The sequence below is a fragment of the Astatotilapia calliptera genome, chromosome 4 (assembly GCF_900246225.1).
Source record: "Astatotilapia calliptera chromosome 4, fAstCal1.2, whole genome shotgun sequence".
NCBI lineage: Eukaryota > Metazoa > Chordata > Actinopteri > Cichliformes > Cichlidae > Astatotilapia > Astatotilapia calliptera.
This window is the reverse complement of record NC_039305.1, coordinates 27,845,492-27,864,884: the sequence shown is the minus strand read 5'-3', so window position 1 is coordinate 27,864,884 and position 19,393 is coordinate 27,845,492. Positions and strand designations below refer to the sequence as shown.

The window sequence follows — 19,393 nt, the reverse complement described above, 5'->3', positions numbered from 1 at the left end:
TTCCTTTTTGCATAATAAACATGGGTAATGGGTAGCATGAAAATACTGAGGAAGGCTCTGGTTTAGTGTGACTTAAAGTGTGTTGTACTGATGTTCCTGAGTGACAGTGCTGTGGTTGAGAAAGAAAGTCTTCTTTTAGCTCCAACTGTGGGATAAAATTAGTGAGAAGACTGCTGCTGGGATGTGAACTGAAGGATTGTCAAATATCGCAGCTAACCCTTTTGCCATTGCAGCACACTGATCAGTGTATTTATGGTGTATAGCTAGTTGCATTCTGATTGGCTGACCGCCTCCCACCCCCACCATGTTGGAAAAGTCAAAGCGTTCAATGTGTGAATTTGTGACTTGAGAGGGCGCAGTAGAGTGCTCGCATTCACTACTTTGAGAAGTTGTGGTTGTAAGTATTACTAATTAAATAAAGAAATAAATATGAGTAAAATCTGACTTGCAATTTTGCAGCTCAGTATAATATCAATCTACACATTGTGGTCTATAACTGTAAATTTAAAACGTGAATGTGCCAAAAAGATTAAAAGTTAAAATGTAAAAATCCAGTTTCAGATTTCGCACAATTTGCAACATATTTATCTTACCCTCCCTAGCATCTGAGAGTCTCTGACCTCCGCTGATAAATAAATATGATATTTATTAGCATAATAAATGAATTAATCGGCGATTAGCCAAGATTGGAATGTTTGGTTTATTTTTCGCAGGAAAGATAAAGCTTTTTTTCTTTGTTATTTCAATACAGAGAGTAATATGCGTATTACAATTTCATATGCTGGTATATGAAACTGCAGCTGTGCGTATTTGTGTTAAAAGTGTTTATGGAATATTGTGATGTTTCAAGCAACTAAATCAAAACTGCATCTTTAACACCAATAGTTGATATTATCTATAGTAATAATCTATTTCCAGTGTGCCACCTTGGCCAATTTGGAGCCATTAGGCCTGTAATGATTTACTTCCAAACACAGAAACATCAAACGCTGGAGAACAATGAGGGTCTGGCTGCTGTCTCTTCTCTTTAATTCTCCATAACAAAAGTACAAAGGCTGAGACGGAGAACAAAGGGTTTACCCCTAAACACCGTTAACACCTCTCCGGGCCGCGGCGCCTCCGCGAGCCGACGCACACGCCGGCGCCCGTCTGGAGCGCCTGGGATAAGGGAGGAGAGGAGCGCTGCCCCGGGGATCATAGATGTTCTGCGGTGGGTGAGGGGTGGGGCAGATGAGACGACTGAAACACCTCATCATCTAGCTCTATCTAAACAGACCTGTGTGTAAGTGTGGTTTCGGGCTGCAAGTAGCATTTGTTGCTAGGGTTGATCTGAAGGAGCACCTAAAGAGATTTTTATTTTACACGGTGAACAAAACAACAACCGATGCGTAAGTAACTTCCCTTTAAAATAGATTTAAAAATTATATATCCATAATTTAACACTTGGTTTTACTTCGTTACACCCAAACTGTCCTTTTAAGATGATAACAATTGCAAAACTTCCTCGTAAAATAGTTTTCTATATACCTGACCGAACTCTGCATGCAGGAGTCAATGGATCGCGTGTTTAGGTCAGTTAGACTTCAAACAGTTCGACCTTCCTTAAGAGCTTTTAGGATAAATGTGGTTAGTAAATATTGTTTAATATGCTGCAGATGGAGTTCACGCCCTAATCAGAATGTGGGATTCACCGAAACCATATCAGCCCAAAACCAGGTTAACAGTAATTCTCATAAAAGCACGAGAAGTCCGTGTTAATTATTACAAGCAAATAAGTTAATAATTCTGTCTCTGAGCTTTTAAAAGGAGACTGGGTTTTCCAGGACCCCTAAAACAAAAAGTTAACGGTGAGGGTTCTGCAGCGATTTATTAGACCCATTTGGGAATTAACAGGTAAGTTATTACTATCCTTACTGTAAAGTGTCCGACTGTGCGTCTGTATCTAAATGTCTCATTTCAGTAGCACAGGGCAGACAGAATCCGGTGGCTGGTACTGCGGTAGTGCACAGTTCCACCGGTAAAGAGCAGCAAGACTCACAGAGCACCCTGTTGGACCAAAGCCGACGGCATCGGACGGCGTTCACGCGGGAGCAGCTGTCTCGTCTGGAGCAGGAATATGGCAAGGAAAACTATGTATCCAGACCCCGGCGCTGCGAACTGGCTACTGCGCTCAATTTACCGGAGACTACAATAAAGGTACCGTGTTTAACTGCAGTCAGTGAAAATAAAGGGCCACGCCAAAGCCATATTTAACAAATAAGCTGTATTTTTGTTCGGTCTATGCTACAGTTGTATAACAGAAATAAACTAAAAATATGGGGAATCTTACTTTTCCTAAGAAAATTAAACACGTTATGAAAGGTGAATGTAAATTATATAACAAACAGATTAATGGCTGTTAATCCAGCTGTTGGTGGCTATAGAGTGACATCACAGACCTAGCTATACGTGTATACCGGAAATAAATTTGCAAATGCAAGAAACCACTGGTGCTCAAAGATGTTTCAGGTCCACTGGGTGACTCAAAAATACTCTTTAGACTGGTTTGTATTGTGAAACAGGATATCCTTTTTTATCTTGCTTCAATCATCTTAACATTGACAATCTAGTTAAACAGTCACAAGAAGGTGGCTATTAACACTATATTTCATCAGAGGTATATTCTCGGGTTATAAGGGCAGCCGTGGGCCCTAAGCAAGATCCTGGGGTGGTTATGTATTGAATGAACTGTTTTGCAAACTGGTGAAAGAAAAAATTCAACTGTTTACTTAAGGTAAAGTGATAATACTATTTCAGTAATTGTACTAAACCTTTTGCATCAAAATATACTTACAAATTCGGAAAGTAAAAGTGCCCATTATGTAGAATCTTATGTGATTAGTGTATTGTTGGGTCATTATTATTGATTACACTCATGTGGCTATTACTTGAATGTTGCCACCTAGGATGGTATCACTGGACACACCTTGGAAAGGACATTGGTTGTTATGGTAGATTGAGTAGTGATAAGTTTAGGGCCTCTACATTTAATGGAGATGTTCACTGCATCCAAGGCAGCACATATAATACACAATAAATACACTAACCTTTTGCCAACCAGTAGCAGTCTTTCTTAAAGAAAGATCAGGAATATAAGAAAAAGCCTTAAAATTTCACAGGCATCTGACATTTTAGAAGCACAGCCTTCTGCAATATTCTATGGGCTGGTAAAATAGTTGAGAACTGGACAGTGTCTAAGGCTACGTCCACACGTACACGGGTATTTTTGAAAACGGAGATTTTCCGTTTTCTTTTTTTTTTTTTTTTTTTAAATCCCGTCCACACGTAAAAGTCAGAAATGAAGGAAAACGATGCTAGGAACATGCCAAAGCAGCAGGTGGCGCTATATTCCTATCCGTGTAGAAATGTTGGCCAATCAGAAGTCTAGAAGCCTCAGTGGGAAATAGTAAACAAAGTTGGGGCATAGAAGCAGACACGAGTGGTATGTGTGGAGGGACAGTAACTGTGTGTGTATATGTAAGCATTTAAACACTGCACAGAGTACAATTAACAGTAACAATATTGTAGAAATTCATTTCACCGAAACAATAACCTGGCGCACAGTGTGACGTCAAAAAAGGCGCACACCTTTGATGCTGCGTTTTCTCCGTTTTTCTCGTCCACACTTAAATGCAAAAACTGAGTTTTAGAAAATATCCACCCTGGCAGGCGTTTTTAAAAATCTCCGTTTTCAGTGACCGAAAACGCCGTTTGCGTGTGGACAGAAGGTGCAAACGCATAGAAAAATCTGCGTTTTCAGAAATACCCGGGTAGGTATGGACGTAGCCTAAGGTAACTTGTCATTCCGAGCTTTGACATAGAGAAAAGTAGTAATTAAAAGAAAATTAAGTGATGTGTTATGTAATCTGATTCAAAGTGTTAGTGAGACCCCTGCATTTATATTTTCATGTTTATAGAAATTGTAGCAGCTCCTCTCTAGGTATAGAAATGTTGTGATCCATTGGCTTTACCTTTAGTGTCACAGGCAAGCTGTGAAATGTCTCAAAATTTTTTTAGATGTTTTTGTTAAACCTTAATGTTTTTTAAACGAAAAGAAGGGATTCACAGTTGTTCCTCCTAGGGCCCTCTCTTAATTTTTCTAGTCTTTACAAAAAGTTCTTTGAGAGAAGTGTTGTTGTGAAAAAGCACCATATAAATAAAATGTAATTGAACTGAATAATTCACTTCATCCTTCTAGGTATGGTTCCAAAACAGGAGAATGAAGGATAAACGCCAAAGACACTCCTTGCCTTGGCCTCACCCATTTATTGACCCGCTGGGGGGGCTTCTGATGGGCAGCACATCTCCTTCCTCCATCTTACCATACACCTTCATCCAAACCCACCTTCCACACCTCCCGCTCCACCCCTATGCTCCCCTGGCTCTCTCTTCAACTACATCATCTCACAGCCCATACAGTGCACCAATGAGTTCAGCAGATGCATTCCATCTCTCCCAATTCAACAAAAGGCCTGGGGAGCTGCCTCCAACAACAGTAGCACTCTACCCCTCTGTAAGCATAATGCACCACCCTACTTCATGCCCCTGTTCACTGTGCCTGCAGTGGGACCCAGAACAACTGTACAAAGCAAGAATGGATGCACTGGGACTGGGCCGACCCCGCACTCTGAAGGCTAACACTCATTCTGCTAGTGTAGGGAAGACACAAGAGATGGTGTAAAACTAGATGAAAACATCATCAAACAAATGTTACTGCAAGAAAATTATACCATTTCCAGTGTCTTCTGTTAACACTAGAAGCTTGCCAAGCATCACCTGCAGCAGATGATTAAGCTCTCATATTTTTGTGTAAATCTTAATAGAAATAAAAAAAAAACTCTGCATCTTTACAATAGAAACCCAAAACACTGGCCTTGTTTAAAATAATGCAAATCACATTTGCAATTAACTGAAGGCATTGGGTTATTCTGTTTTGTTTTGATGTATTATATTTTTGTTGCTGTTGTTACATAATTATTTCAAGTAAGTTAAAAAACTATTCAGTAGTAAGGCCACATTTATGCCTATCAAAGCACACCAAATGAAAGCCTTAACCTTTTCTTTGTATTATTTTTAAAAGAGCACACTATTAATTGTACAGTCTGGTTACTGTTCATTAACTATTGCATATCCAGCCTCAATATTAAAACAACCTCTATTTCAAACTTGTTTTGGTGCATTTCAGCAGTTTGGACCAGAGCACTGCATTGTGACATCTATCTTATAGATTTCTTCAGCTGTCAGTGGTTTTAACATCATATTGCTGAGTGTATACTGAGCATACACCAAAATTAAGCTACTTAGAGCTGCCACAAGTGGTTAACACAGTGGGTAGCTCTATATGTTTGATTTGGGAGAATTGTAATCCGGATGGCCTTCATGACACAAACACAACAGGAATTTGTGTCTCCAAATGGAAATCAACCGCTATGCTATGGAGCACCCATAGTATCCAAATGAAAAAATTTAAATACTTGTCAAAACAAAGTAACTTCATTAAATGTTTTAATGGGACATAGCACTATTATAAGGTGTAGATTTGGAAAAGTCAAGCAACTGATTTATTGTTTGGTTTACCGAAATTCAGAGTTCAGAAAGATTTAAGCCAAGCGAAATATCATCATGTTGTTTTGCCTGATTGACAGAATTGGTATAGTTTTGCAAATGTGAGACAAGGAAGATTGTTACACTGGCTTTCTCTTTTATATTATACAGTTTATGACTCTTTTGAGTTATTGTGACAGAGCCTTCCCCACTTCTGTAGTTATTACACAGAATTTGAAATGTTAAATTAGTTTCAATTCCAATGAGTTTAAGTTCCTCGGCTAATTATATTAAATCCACATCCACCTCCTACTCTAACCTCTACATCTCTTTCATTTTCTGCTCATACACATAAGGCATGCACTATTCCCCAGTTTAACTCCTGAATACTACTTTGGGATTATATTGACTGGCATCAAATCTTCCCTTTCATATATTCCAAATACCTTCTTAATGTTAAAGGCATGATTGGAAGGCCAGGAGTTCAAATCCACCAAACGGTAGCTGCCCACTGCTTCAATGAGTGAATGGGTTAAATGTAGAGGATAAAGTATGTAGCTTTACCATTAAAATTTATCTTCACACTCTCCTGACCTCTAAGATTATTTAACTGTTAAGTCTAATTGTTGAATGTTGCCATTGTGTTTCTTAAATTTGTACAGTCTTAGTTTAAGCAGTAGGATCAAAGCCATTCCTTTGATCCTGACCACCTCTCCAGCCACTCTGTGCTGGGGGAGGTTTTATTGTAGATACATCCTATCTGAAAGATCTGTTTCTTTTGATGTAAACTTCCTGGGTTTATGACCCTTTGGTCAGCAGGAGGTAACACACACACACACACACACACACACACACACTTACATACAGTGCCTTGTCTATGTAACCAAAGGGGGGTTGCAAGGGGAGGTGCTTTGTAAACTATTGTTTGAAGATTGTCAATAAAAGGCAGCGAGAGGAGGCCACCATTGGGGTCATTGTCGTGCTGGACACAGACGAGGCCTCCCTTGCGCAAGTAATGGATCGATCGACTGTCTTGTTTTCTTCAAACCCCGCTAGAATTAGCGGGGCTTGTGGAAACACAGACCCAACATTTATTTGGTCCTTCGGAGCCGGAGCCTAACACATTGCATCCACCGAGGAGAGGGAGAGGACGCCACCGCAACGTCTGGGATGATTGACGTAAAGCCCTGGTGTTTTTGGCTTGCCACCAGGCCGGGAAGTTTGCTCCTGACCTCCCCTCGGGATGGATGACGATTGACGGGATCCAGAGGCTCTTCCCATGAACGTAAACAAACAGTGAGTACAGAAGGCCTTAGAGAGCGGCTACGGGCTGTGCGTTAAACGTGAGTCCGGGAGCGCGCTAGCCGCGTGAGAGAGACGCAGGCTTCTCCGCCATTTGGGGCGTAGAGAGTTCTCCGCCATTTGGGGCGTGGAGATAACCTAGGTTCGGCGTCTCCGCCGTGAAGGAGTCCGGAATCTCCGCCATTTGGGGCGTTAGAGAGTGTCTGAAGGTTGAATTCTCCGCCATATGGGGCGTTTGAGAGTTTTCAACAGAGAGCGCTAGCTGTGCGTGCAGACGCAAGCGATAGGCCTATGTTGTGTGTGTGTGTGGGCCAGACGTGGTCTGCGTGAGTGTGGCTGATTGTTAATGGAGAATAAAATGTGTAAGTCTGCCTTAGAAGGAGATTTAAAATTTATGGAGAAATTTACTGCGGTCAAGTGAGCCCTCACTTACGAAGTCGCAGTCAAGCTAGCCGCCCCGCCAGCCGCACCTAAAATGTTGTTGCACTACTCTTACGCATATTACGGTATAGGTGCCGACTGGCTTAGAAACGCAGTGTTTTCTGTCCTGACACTATTTTACTTCACAATCCACTCCCAGTTTTGGTTAATCTCCACTTTCACCCCTGTGATCCACAGCCCAAATTACTGTATGATTCAGAGAAAATTAACAATAAAATTTACCCAATTTACTCAACTATACTTTTAATGTCCTCATCTTTGAGCTCAGATTATAGGAAAACTGAAAGAGGTGACGCAGATATCTCACTGGATTCTGACTCTGGGTGACCCCCACTCTGCATGCTGTGATCCACAGCCAAAATTACTGTACAGTTTTTGAGAAAATTGACAGTAAAATCTTCCCATTTTGCTTTACTGTACTCTACATATTGACATATTTGATCTCCGATTACAGGAAAACTGTAAGAGGTGACGCAGATATTTCACTGGATTATGAATCTAGGCCATCTCCAGTCTTCACCCTGTGATCCACAGCCAAAATTACTGTACGGATTTTGAGAAAATTGATAGTAAACTTTGCACAATTTACTCTACTGTACTCTATATATTCTCATCTTTGAGCTTAGATTAAAGGAAAACTGTAAGAGGTGACGCAGATATCTCACTGGATTATGACTCTGGGTGACCCCCACTCTGCACCCTGTGATCCACAGCAAAAATTACTGTATGGATTTTGAGAAAATTCATAGCAAAATCTTCCCATTTTGCTTTACTGTACTTTATACATTGACATCTTTGAGCTCCGATTACAGGAAAACTGTAAGAGGTGACGCAGATATTTCACTGGGTTATGAATCTAGGCTGTCGCCACTCTGCACCCTGTCATCCACAGCCAAAATTACTGTACAGTTTTTGAGAAAATTGATAGTAAACTTTGCACAATTTACTCTACTGTACTTTTAATATCCTCGTCTTTAACCTCAGATTACAGGAAAACTGTAAGAGGTGACGCAGATATCTCACTGGATTATGACTCTGGGTGACCCCCACTCTGCACCCTGTGATCCACAGCAAAAATTACTGTATGGATTTTGAGAAAATTCATAGCAAAATCTTCCCATTTTGCTTTACTGTACTCTACATATTGACATCTTTGGCCTCAGATTACAGGAAAACTATAAGAGGTGACGCAGATATCTCACTGTATTCTGACTCTAGGCTGTCGCCACTCTTCACCCTGTGATCCACAGCCAAAATTACTGTACGGTTTTTGAGAAAATTGATAGTAAACTTTGCACAATTTACTGTACTGTACTTTTAATATTGACATCTTTGAGCTCAGATTACAGGAAAACTGTAAGAGGTGACGCAGATATCTCACTGGATTATGACTCTGGGTGACCCCCACTCTGCACCCTGTGATCCACAGCCAAAATTACTGTACGGATTTCTGATGAAATTAAATCCTATTCCATTACCAAACAAAATGAGTTCATTGAAGTATTTGCTTAACTACAAGAAATGTCTTTCCACACACAATTTAAATTTTTCAAAATGTCATTCACACACCACCTCAAGTATCAACTTAAGTTATAGACATTATTTATTCAGTGCTTAATCACAACAATAGTCAACTTAAGGCACTTACATAATAAGTTAAACCTTACAATAATACATACAGAGAAAAACCCAACAATCATATGACCCCCTATGAGCAACAGTGGGAAGGAAAAACTCCCTTTTAACAGGAAGAAACCTCCGGCAGAACCAGGCTCAGGGAGGGGCGGCCATCTGCCTCAACCGGTCAGGGTGAGAAATTACATTTCTCAGATTACTGATTTCTCATATTACTACTACACAGTTTAGATACACTCAACAAAAATATAAACGCAACACCTTTGTTACTGCTCCCATTCCCCATGGGATGGACGTAGAGACCGAAAATTCATTCCAGATACACAATATAACCATCCCTCCCAAACAGTGGTCACAAATCAGTCCAAATGTGTGGTAGTGGGCACATCTGCCATATTGAGATAATCCATCCCACCTCACAGGTGTGCCACATCAGGATGCTGATCTGACATCATGAGTAGTGCACAGGTGTACCTCAGACTGCCCACAACAAAAGGCCACCCTGGAATGTGCAGTTTTTTGCGCTATTGGGGGTCTGGGGACCCAGAACCGGTCAGTATCTGGTGTGACCACCATTTGCCTCATGCAGTGCAACACATCGTCGCATGGAGTCTATCAGATTGTCAATTGTGGCCTGTGGAATGTTGGTCCACTCCACTTCAATGGCTGTGCGAGGTTGTTGGATATTCGTGGGAACTGGTACACGCTGTCGTATACGCCGGTCAAGCACATCCCGAACATGCTCAATGGGTGACATGTCTGGTGAGTATGCTGGCCATGCAAGAACTGGGACATTCTCAGCTGCCATCTGCCCTGAACAATGTGAACCATGATTCATCCGTGAAGCGCACACCTCTCCAACGTGCCAGATGCCATCGAATGTGAGCATTTGCCCACACAAGTCTGTTACGGCGACGAGCTGGAGTCAGGTCAAGACCCCGATGAGGACGACGGGCATGCAGTTGAGCGTCCCTGAGACGGTTTCTGACAGTTTGTGCAGAAATTGTTTGGTTGTGCAAACCAATTGTTCCAGCAGCTGTCTGGGTGGCTGGTCTCAGACGATCTTGGAGGTGAACCTGCTGGATGTGGAGGTCCTGGGCTGGTGTGGTTACACGAGGTCTGCGGTTGTGAGGCCGGTTGGATGTGCTGCCATATTCTCTGAAACGCCTGTGGAGACGGCTTATGGTTGAGAAATGAACATTCAATGCACGGGCGACAGATCTGGTTGACATTCCTGCTGTCAGCATGCCAATTGCACGCTCCCTCATTGCTTGTGGCATCTGTGGCATTTTGCTGTGAGACAAAACTGCACATTCCAGGGTGGCCTTTTGTTGTGGGCAGTCTGAGGTACACCTGTGCACTACTCATGATGTCAGATCAGCATCCTGATGTGGCACACCTGTGAGGTGGGATGGATTATCTCAATATGGCAGATGTGCCCACTACCACACATTTGGACTGATTTGTGACCACTGTTTGGGAGGGATGGTTATATTGTGTATCTGGAATGAATTTTCGGTCTCTACGTCCATCCCATGGGGAATGGGAGCAGTAACAAAGGTGTTGCGTTTATATTTTTGTTGAGTGTATCTAAACTGTGTAGTAGTAATATGAGAAATCAGTAATCTGAGAAATGTAATTTCTCACCCTGACCGGTTGAGGCAGATGGCCGCCCCTCCCTGAGCCTGGTTCTGCCGGAGGTTTCTTCCTGTTAAAAGGGAGTTTTTCCTTCCCACTGTTGCTCATAGGGGGTCATATGATTGTTGGGTTTTTCTCTGTATGTATTATTGTAAGGTTTAACTTATTATGTAAGTGCCTTAAGTTGACTATTGTTGTGATTAAGCACTGAATAAATAATGTCTAAAACTGAAGTTGATACTTGAGGTGGTGTGTGAATGACATTTTGAAAAATTTAAATTGTGTGTGGAAAGACATTTCTTGTAGTTAAGCAAATACTTCAATGAACTCATTTTGTTTGGTAATGGAATAGGATTTAATTTTATCAGAAATCCGTACAGTAATTTTGGCTGTGGATCACAGGGTGCAGAGTGGGGGTCACCCAGAGTCATAATCCAGTGAGATATCTGCGTCACCTCTTATAGTTTTCCTGTAATCTGAGGTCAAAGATGAGAATATTAAAAGTACAGTAGAGTAAATTGTGCAAAGTTTACTATCAATTTTCTCAAAAACCGTACAGTAATTTTTTCTGTGGATCACAGGGTGAAGAGTGGCGACAGCCTAGAGTCAGAATACAGTGAGATATCTGCGTCACCTCTTATGGTTTTCCTGTAATCTAAGCTCAAAGATGAGAATATATAGAGTACAGTACAGTAAATTGTGCAGTTTACTATCAATTTTCTCAAAATCCGTACAGTAATTTTGGCTGTGGATCACAGGGTGCAGAGTGGAGACAGCCTAGAGTCAGAATCCAGTGAAATATCTGTGTCACCTCTTATAGTTTTCCTGTAATCTGAGCTCAAAGATGTCAATATGTAGAGTACAGTAAAGCAAAATGGGAAGATTTTACTATCAATTTTCTCAAAAACCGTACAGTAATTTTTGCTGTGGATCACAGGGTGCAGAGTGGGGGTCACCCAGAGTCATAATCCAGTGAAATATCTGCGTCACCTCTTACAGTTTTCCTGTAATCTGAGGTTAAAGACGAGGATATTAAAAGTACAGTAGAGTAAATTGTGCAAAGTTTACTATCAATTTTCTCAAAAACCGTACAGTAATTTTGGCTGTGGATCACAGGGTGAAGAGTGGCGACAGCCTAGAGTCAGAATACAGTGAGATATCTGCGTCACCTCTTATAGTTTTCCTGTAATCTGAGGCCAAAGATGTCAATATGTAGAGTACAGTAAAGCAAAATGGGAAGATTTTGCTATGAATTTTCTCAAAATCCATACAGTAATTTTTGCTGTGGATCACAGGGTGCAGAGTGGGGGTCACCCAGAGTCATAATCCAGTGAAATATCTGCGTCACCTCTTACAGTTTTCCTGTAATCTGAGCTCAAAGATGAGAATATATAGAGTACAGTAGAGTAAATTGTGCAAAGTTTACTATCAATTTTCTCAAAATCCGTACAGTAATTTTGGCTGTGGATCACAGGGTGAAGAGTGGAGATTGCCTAGATTCAGAATCCAGTGAAATATCTGCGTCACCTCTTATAGTTTTCCTGTAATCGGAGCTCAAAGATGTCAATATGTAGAGTACAGTAAAGCAAAATGGGAAGATTTTACCATGAATTTTCTCAAAAACTGTACAGTAATTTTGGCTGTGGATGACAGGGTGAAGAGTGGCGACAGCCTAGATTCATAATCCAGTGAAATATCTGCGTCACCTCTTATAGTTTTCCTGTAATCTGAGCTCAAAGATAAGAATATATAGAGTATAGTACAGTAAATTGTGCAAAGTTTACTATCAATTTTCTAAAAATCCGTACAGTAATTTTGGCTGTGGATAACAGGGTGAAGAGTGGGGGTCACCCAGAGTCATAATCCAGTGAGATATCTGTGTCACCTCTTATAGTTTTCCTGTAATCTGAGCTCAAAGATGAGAATATATAGAGTACAGTAGAGTAAATTGTGCAAAGTTTACTATCAATTTTCTCAAAAACCGTACAGTAATTTTTGCTGTTGATCACAGAGTGAAGAGTGGCAACAGCCTAGAGTCAGAATCCAGTGAAATATCTGTGTCACCTCTTACAGTTTTCCTGTAATCGGAACTCAAAGATGTCAATATGTAGAGTACAGTAAAGCAAAATGGGAAGATTTTACTATCAATTTTCTCAAAAACTGTACAGTAATTTTGGCTGTGGATGACAGGGTGCAGAGTGGAGATGGCCTAGATTCATAATCCAGTGAAATATCTGCGTCACCTCTTACAGTTTTCCTGTAATCGGAGCTCAAAGATGTCAATATGTAGAGTACAGTGAAGCAAAATGGGAAGATTTTACTATCAATTTTCTCAAAATCCATACAGTAATTTTTGCTGTGGATGACAGGGTGCAGAGTGGAGATGGCCTAGATTCATAATCCAGTGAAATATCTGCGTCACCTCTTATGGTTTTCCTGTAATCTGAGCTCAAAGATGAGAATATATAGAGTACAGTACAGTAAATTGTGCAAAGTTTACTATCAATTTTCTCAAAATCCGTACAGTAATTTTTGCTGTGGATCACACGGTGCAGAGTGGGGGTCACCCAGAGTCATAATCCAGTGAAATATCTGCGTCACCTCTTACAGTTTTCCTGTAATCTGAGGATAAAGACGAGGATATTAAAAGTACAGTAGAGTAAATTGTGCAAAGTTTACTATCAATTTTCTCAAAAACCGTACAGTAATTTTGGCTGTGGATCACAGGGTGAAGAGTGGCGACAGCCTAGAGTCAGAATACAGTGAGATATCTGCGTCACCTCTTATAGTTTTCCTGTAATCTGAGGCCAAAGATGTCAATATGTAGAGTACAGTAAAGCAAAATGGGAAGATTTTGCTATGAATTTTCTCAAAATCCATACAGTAATTTTGGCTGTGGATCACAGGGTGCAGAGTGGAGATGGCCTAGATTGAGAATCCAGTGAAATATCTGCGTCACCTCTTACAGTTTTCCTGTAATCGGAGCTCAAAGATGTCAATATGTAGAGTACAGTAAAGCAAAATGGGAAGATTTTACTATCAATTTTCTCAAAAACCGTACAGTAATTTTGGCTGTGGATGACAGGGTGCAGAGTGGCGACAGCCTAGATTCATAATCCAGTGAAATATCTGCGTCACCTCTTACAGTTTTCCTGTAATCTGAGCTCAAAGATGTCAATGTATAAAGTACAGTAAAGCAAAATGGGAAGATTTTGCTATGAATTTTCTCAAAATCCATACAGTAATTTTGGCTGTGGATCACAGGGTGCAGAGTGGGGGTCACCCAGAGTCATAATCCAGTGAGATATCTGTGTCACCTCTTACAGTTTTCCTTTAATCTAAGCTCAAAGATGAGAATATATAGAGTACAGTAGAGTAAATTGTGCAAAGTTTACTATCAATTTTCTCAAAAACCGTACAGTAATTTTGGCTGTGGATCACAGGGTGCAGAGTGGGGGTCACCCAGAGTCAGAATCCAGTGAAATATCTGCGTCACCTCTTATAGTTTTCCTGTAATCTGAGGCCAAAGATGTCAATATGTAGAGTACAGTAAAGCAAAATGGGAAGATTTTGCTATGAATTTTCTCAAAATCCATACAGTAATTTTTGCTGTGGATCACAGGGTGCAGAGTGGCGACAGCCTAGATTCATAATCCAGTGAAATATCTGCGTCACCTCTTATGGTTTTCCTGTAATCTGAGCTCAAAAATGAGAATATATAGAGTATAGTACAGTAAATTGTTCAAAGTTTACTATCAATTTTCTCAAAATCCGTACAGTAATTTTTGCTGTGGATCACAGGGTGCAGAGTGGGGGTCACCCAGAGTCATAATCCAGTGAGATATCTGCGTCACCTCTTACAGTTTTCCTGTAATCTGAGGTTAAAGACGAGGATATTAAAAGTACAGTAGAGTAAATTGTGCAAAGTTTACTATCAATTTTCTCAAAAACTGTACAGTAATTTTGGCTGTGGATGACAGGGTGCAGAGTGGCGACAGCCTAGATTCATAATCCAGTGAAATATCTGCGTCACCTCTTACAGTTTTCCTGTAATCGGAGCTCAAAGATGTCAATGTATAAAGTATAGTAAAGCAAAATGGGAAGATTTTGCTATGAATTTTCTCAAAATCCATACAGTAATTTTGGCTGTGGATCACAGGGTGAAGAGTGGCGACAGCCTAGAGTCAGAAACCGGTGAAATATCTGCGTCACCTCTTACAATTTTCCTGTAATCGGAGCTCAAAGATGTTAATATGTGGAGTACAGTAAAGCACAATGGGAAGATTTTGCTATGAATTTTCTCAAAATCCGTACAGTAATTTTGGCTGTGGATCACAGGGTGCAGAGTGGGGGTCACCCAGAGTCATAATCCAGTGAAATATCTGCGTCACCTCTTACAGTTTTCCTGTAATCTGAGGTCAAAGATGAGGACATTAAAAGTATAGTTGAGTAAATTGGGTAAATTTTATTGTTAATTTTCTCTGAATCATACAGTAATTTGGGCTGTGGATCACAGGGGGGAAAGTGGAGATACACTAAAAATGGGAGTGGATTGTGAAGTAAAATAGTGTCAGGACACAAAACACTGCGTTTCTAAGCCGGTTTTCACCCATACCGTAATATACGTAAGAGTAGTGCAACCACATTTTCGGTGCGGCTGGCGGGGCGGCTAGCTTGACTGCGACTTCGTAAGTGAGGGCTCACTTGACCGCAGTAGAAATTTTTACCAGGCAGTACGCAGTATGTAGGTTGTTGGCGTAAGAAATGTGGATTTGAAGGGACATTAGTGGAAGTTCAGTGTAAAATGCTGGTAGAAAGAATAGCTGTAAGTGTAGCTGGTAAAACAGGTAAAGCGAAGCAGAGGAAGGAATTGCAGTTAGCAATTGCTAAGTTGTGGCTGGAGCAGGTTCAGAAGAGGAGAGAAGCAAGAATGTTAGCAGAAAGTAGAGCCAGAGAAGAGCGTGAGAGAGCAGAGGCTGAGTATGGAGAGACATTGGGAGAAGCATTGAGTCCAAGACAGACTGGGCAGGGTAGGAAACAGAAAGTAAAGTTAGTGAACACAAACGTTACAACTACATATCCATCCCTGACACAAAACAAACAAACAAACAAAAAAAACATATGGTGTTTCTGTCCCAGAGTGTGAAGATGAAGAAAGTTTTTCTCCTGATCCAGTCCGTGAGTGTGTCTGACGTCATGGTGTGTGTGAAAGGTATCCAGCTGGGGCAGACGTGATTCTGCAGGTCACCTGCCCAGTGGACAAAAAGAAATAAAATAGTTGTGTGGATGAATGATAGCACGAAGAGTGTTTGGTGTTTCTCAGTCTGAAACAGCTGTAATGCTATTTTCTGTTTTGGAGAAAAGTACAGTTAAAGAAAAAAAAACAGAGAGAGATGTGTGTTGTTTTAAGCAGTGATGAGAATAATGAAAGTGTGATGAGAGAAGAACACAAAAACATACTGAAAATGCATTAACTATACTAACCCTACATGCATTTACACATAAATGATACTCATGAAGACCAGACAGCATCTTAAGCATGAGATTCTGTTTGTCATCTTGTCCAAGTCACTAGTAAGATGAAAGTGATACATAGACTAGTGGACTGAATATTATAGGAGGACAGATGGTTGCATCATAGAGGAGAAAACAGAATGCTGATGAGAGGTCTTAAATGAGTGAGCTGAGTGAGCTGATTGTGAGTTTCTGGTGTGTGAAGAAGTTTTACCATGGCACACATTTAGTTACATGAGAACTAAAACTTATTATGTGCTAAGACAACAGGGGTATGTTGTGTGTATGGCTGATTGGATGAATGTTTGAGATTAAACTGGCTGTTTGATTTGTCTTTTGTTATTTAAGTTGAGCCTGCCAATTGGGTTGTGACGATTTATCCCCCTGGCATGAAGAACACGTGTCATGACTTAAACAAGGCCTTTCTTTCCTTTGATTTCCTTTATTTTCTTTCTTTTATTTTGTTACTTTCATGGTGCACTGAAAGTTTTGTTTGATGATCTCTGTTTGAGCACGATCAGAATCGAAGCGTCGTCGAGAAAACTGTTGCAAAGTGAGCTTCTCCAAAATTAAAATGGGCTCAGGAGAAATCCACTTATTTGAGACAAGTTCCTGTCCAAAAGGATTCAGCGAGAAAATCCAGTCTAAATTATTTTTCTTTTTGAAATGACGTTGTTTTGCTGAGCGTGGAAACGAATGCGACGATAATTTCCACAATTAGCAAAAGAAGGAATCACTGAGTGAATGAGTAAGAGTTTTAAAATAAATGGGAAACTGACTGACTGACAAAAGCTGACAAGACTGACTGACTTAACACCATTGTGTGAAGTCAACCCCCACCTGACAAAGGTGTGGATGTGTCTCTGTGTGTGTCTCTGTTGCAGGAGCAGAAGGAGACCACAGGAGGAAACTTGGGTCACATGACTATGTGAACTCTGAAAATTTAACCTTTTTAGTTTAAATTCTATGTCTGTGAATTTACCATGTGTGTGTCATTCACTACCTTGTGTTGCTCACAGAGATTACTGTGAGAAAGTGTGTACACACCTGCGCAGCGCTAACATTTACATTTCTCTTTACAGCAGATGGTTAATCATGTGATTTGATCATGTGGTTTACAGCAGGACACAACTTAATGATGTTTCTCTACCACAGGATTACTGAGATTTTGTATGAAGAGAACTGTAGTTACAGGCTATATGTTGATGATGAAATTACACTGTGTTTTTGAGAGAATGTTACAGGGAAGAAATGAATGCAGTGTGAGACATACTGTGATGAGACCATTGTTACTTTTTCCACAGCGAGTGTTAACTTTATGACTTTTCACAGCTCCTCTGGAATCTGGATGGCCGACACCTGACAACCGGGATGAACCTTGTGTTTGGCTAATGTTGTTTTTCTTTAAGAGTGCTTGTAAAGGATTCAGCACAGACAGACGAGTGACAATTGAACAGATGTGCAGTGGTTACAGAATAGTTACATCGGGGCCCATTATCTGACCACACTGTTGGGCTCATGGTGAGTAACAAACTTAAGGGACGTCACTGATTACAATGTGGAATGACGGTGAGATGTTAAATAATTTGGAACAAATTATGGGGAAAAGTAGGAGTTTAATGAGTTTAGAATAAACCTGCAATGATACTTGTCTCTGTGATGCTGAATACTTTATTACTCTTATGATCTATAGTTGGTTGCAAATGTGAAGTTGTTTTAATTTTAAGACTTTGTCTTCTAGGATACAGGAGCTGGGAGCTAAACAAGCTGAACATTTCAATGCTGACTGTTTTTACACAGGGTTACAGCTTGGAGTGAAGCTGCTCCAAGGGACAAACCTTGGAGATTGTTTTAGGGAGACTGTGCAACACTCTTGTACATGTCTCATTGGGGAGTTGACACATGGCGAAAGCCGTGTGGTGAGAGGAGTGTCATTTTTTAATTTGTAGATATTGTGAGGTGCCATGACGAGAAGGAGTGACTGAGAGGATCGTCCACAAGGTGGAAGCTGAGGCCAGGAGAGAGTTTTCAGGAGGATCGGAGATCACCTTCAGCACAGAGAGCTGTGTTACTGGTCTTCCAAAGGATCGTCACGAGGAGACTTTGCACAGCAAATCTTAAATAAGATGAAAGAGTTTCGACGTTGACGTTAAGGAAGACAACTAAGCTGTTTGCGTGTCGAGGAGCCTGTGCCATCACCAGGGAAGTCTCAAATGTCCCAGGAATGGGTGGACCAAAGACCAGCTTTCCAGAGTCATTATTTTGTTTTAGGAGTTTTACTTTTCATTTTGTTAGACATGGCACAGTTGAAAGTAAAAGAAGACCACTCTAATTTGTCATGTGTTGTCATATTTTGATATATTTGATTACTTTTCATTGGTTATATTATATCGGGTAAAAATCACCCGGCATTAGTGATCGTGTTACTATTTATAGCGATAGTGTTCTAGGGTTAAATCTTCAGCAGCGTTGGAAAATGGAACCTGAGGGAGCGTGCCAAGCCTCAGAAAGTGACAGCGCAGAGGAGGTCCAGCGATGGACTTGTGGTTCTGTGAACAGCACAAATGCCAGGTGACTGTAAAATAACTAACAGCACTTTTTCCACAAGTGAAGCCAGTAACTTACTATCCTAAAAGATTAGCTCTAGTTGCTCGTGCTTTACCTCCATGTGTGAGATCAGTATGTGCAGCAGCTTAAGCTGTACAATGTTTCAATAGTTTATTTCACCTTTTGACATTGTTAGTTCCACACGAGGTAGATGTCTACTACTGCAGACTAAACTTACATTTCTGACACCTACAAGACACTTGTCTTTAATGTTACTCTCACAACCACACATATTACCATAAAGTGGTGCACAATTCTGAATCTGTCCAACCCTTTTTGCCAACGGAGGAGGGCACTTCTCATGAGTGTAGAGAGCGCGGGGAGAAGAAGTGTAAGCTGAGGGATGACTTGATAGATGTGCCACTCGTTGAGGGAAAGGTTTGGTTTGCTGATGGCTTGAGTTTTACAACAGCAGAGGGACAGACTAGAACACGTTTTACTGTAGCAGACAGTGAGAGAGAGTTATCTATGTAGGACAACTAGCATGTTTCATATTTGCTTGAGCAGCAGAGATGCTAGCTTTAACGGAAGCGTGTAAAGCTGTAGAGAGACAATATACACTGATAGGCAGTATACATTTGCTACTGTACATTTCTTTGTAGTGCAGTGAGTGAGACGAGGTGTGACAACCTCTACAGGGAAACCTGCAGAACACACCAAACTCTTGCAAAAT

At 40.8% G+C, this 19,393-nt stretch overlaps 1 long non-coding RNA gene across 1 annotated transcript; it reads left to right on the top strand.

Moving 5' to 3' along the window:
* Positions 1–6,623: 6,623 nt before the first annotated feature.
* On the top strand, positions 6,624–18,445 carry LOC113021316 (uncharacterized). The gene is made up of 2 exons (XR_003272279.1): positions 6,624–6,879; positions 18,063–18,445. It is a non-coding gene; the product is annotated as an uncharacterized LOC113021316 (long non-coding RNA).
* Positions 18,446–19,393: the final 948 nt, after the last annotated feature.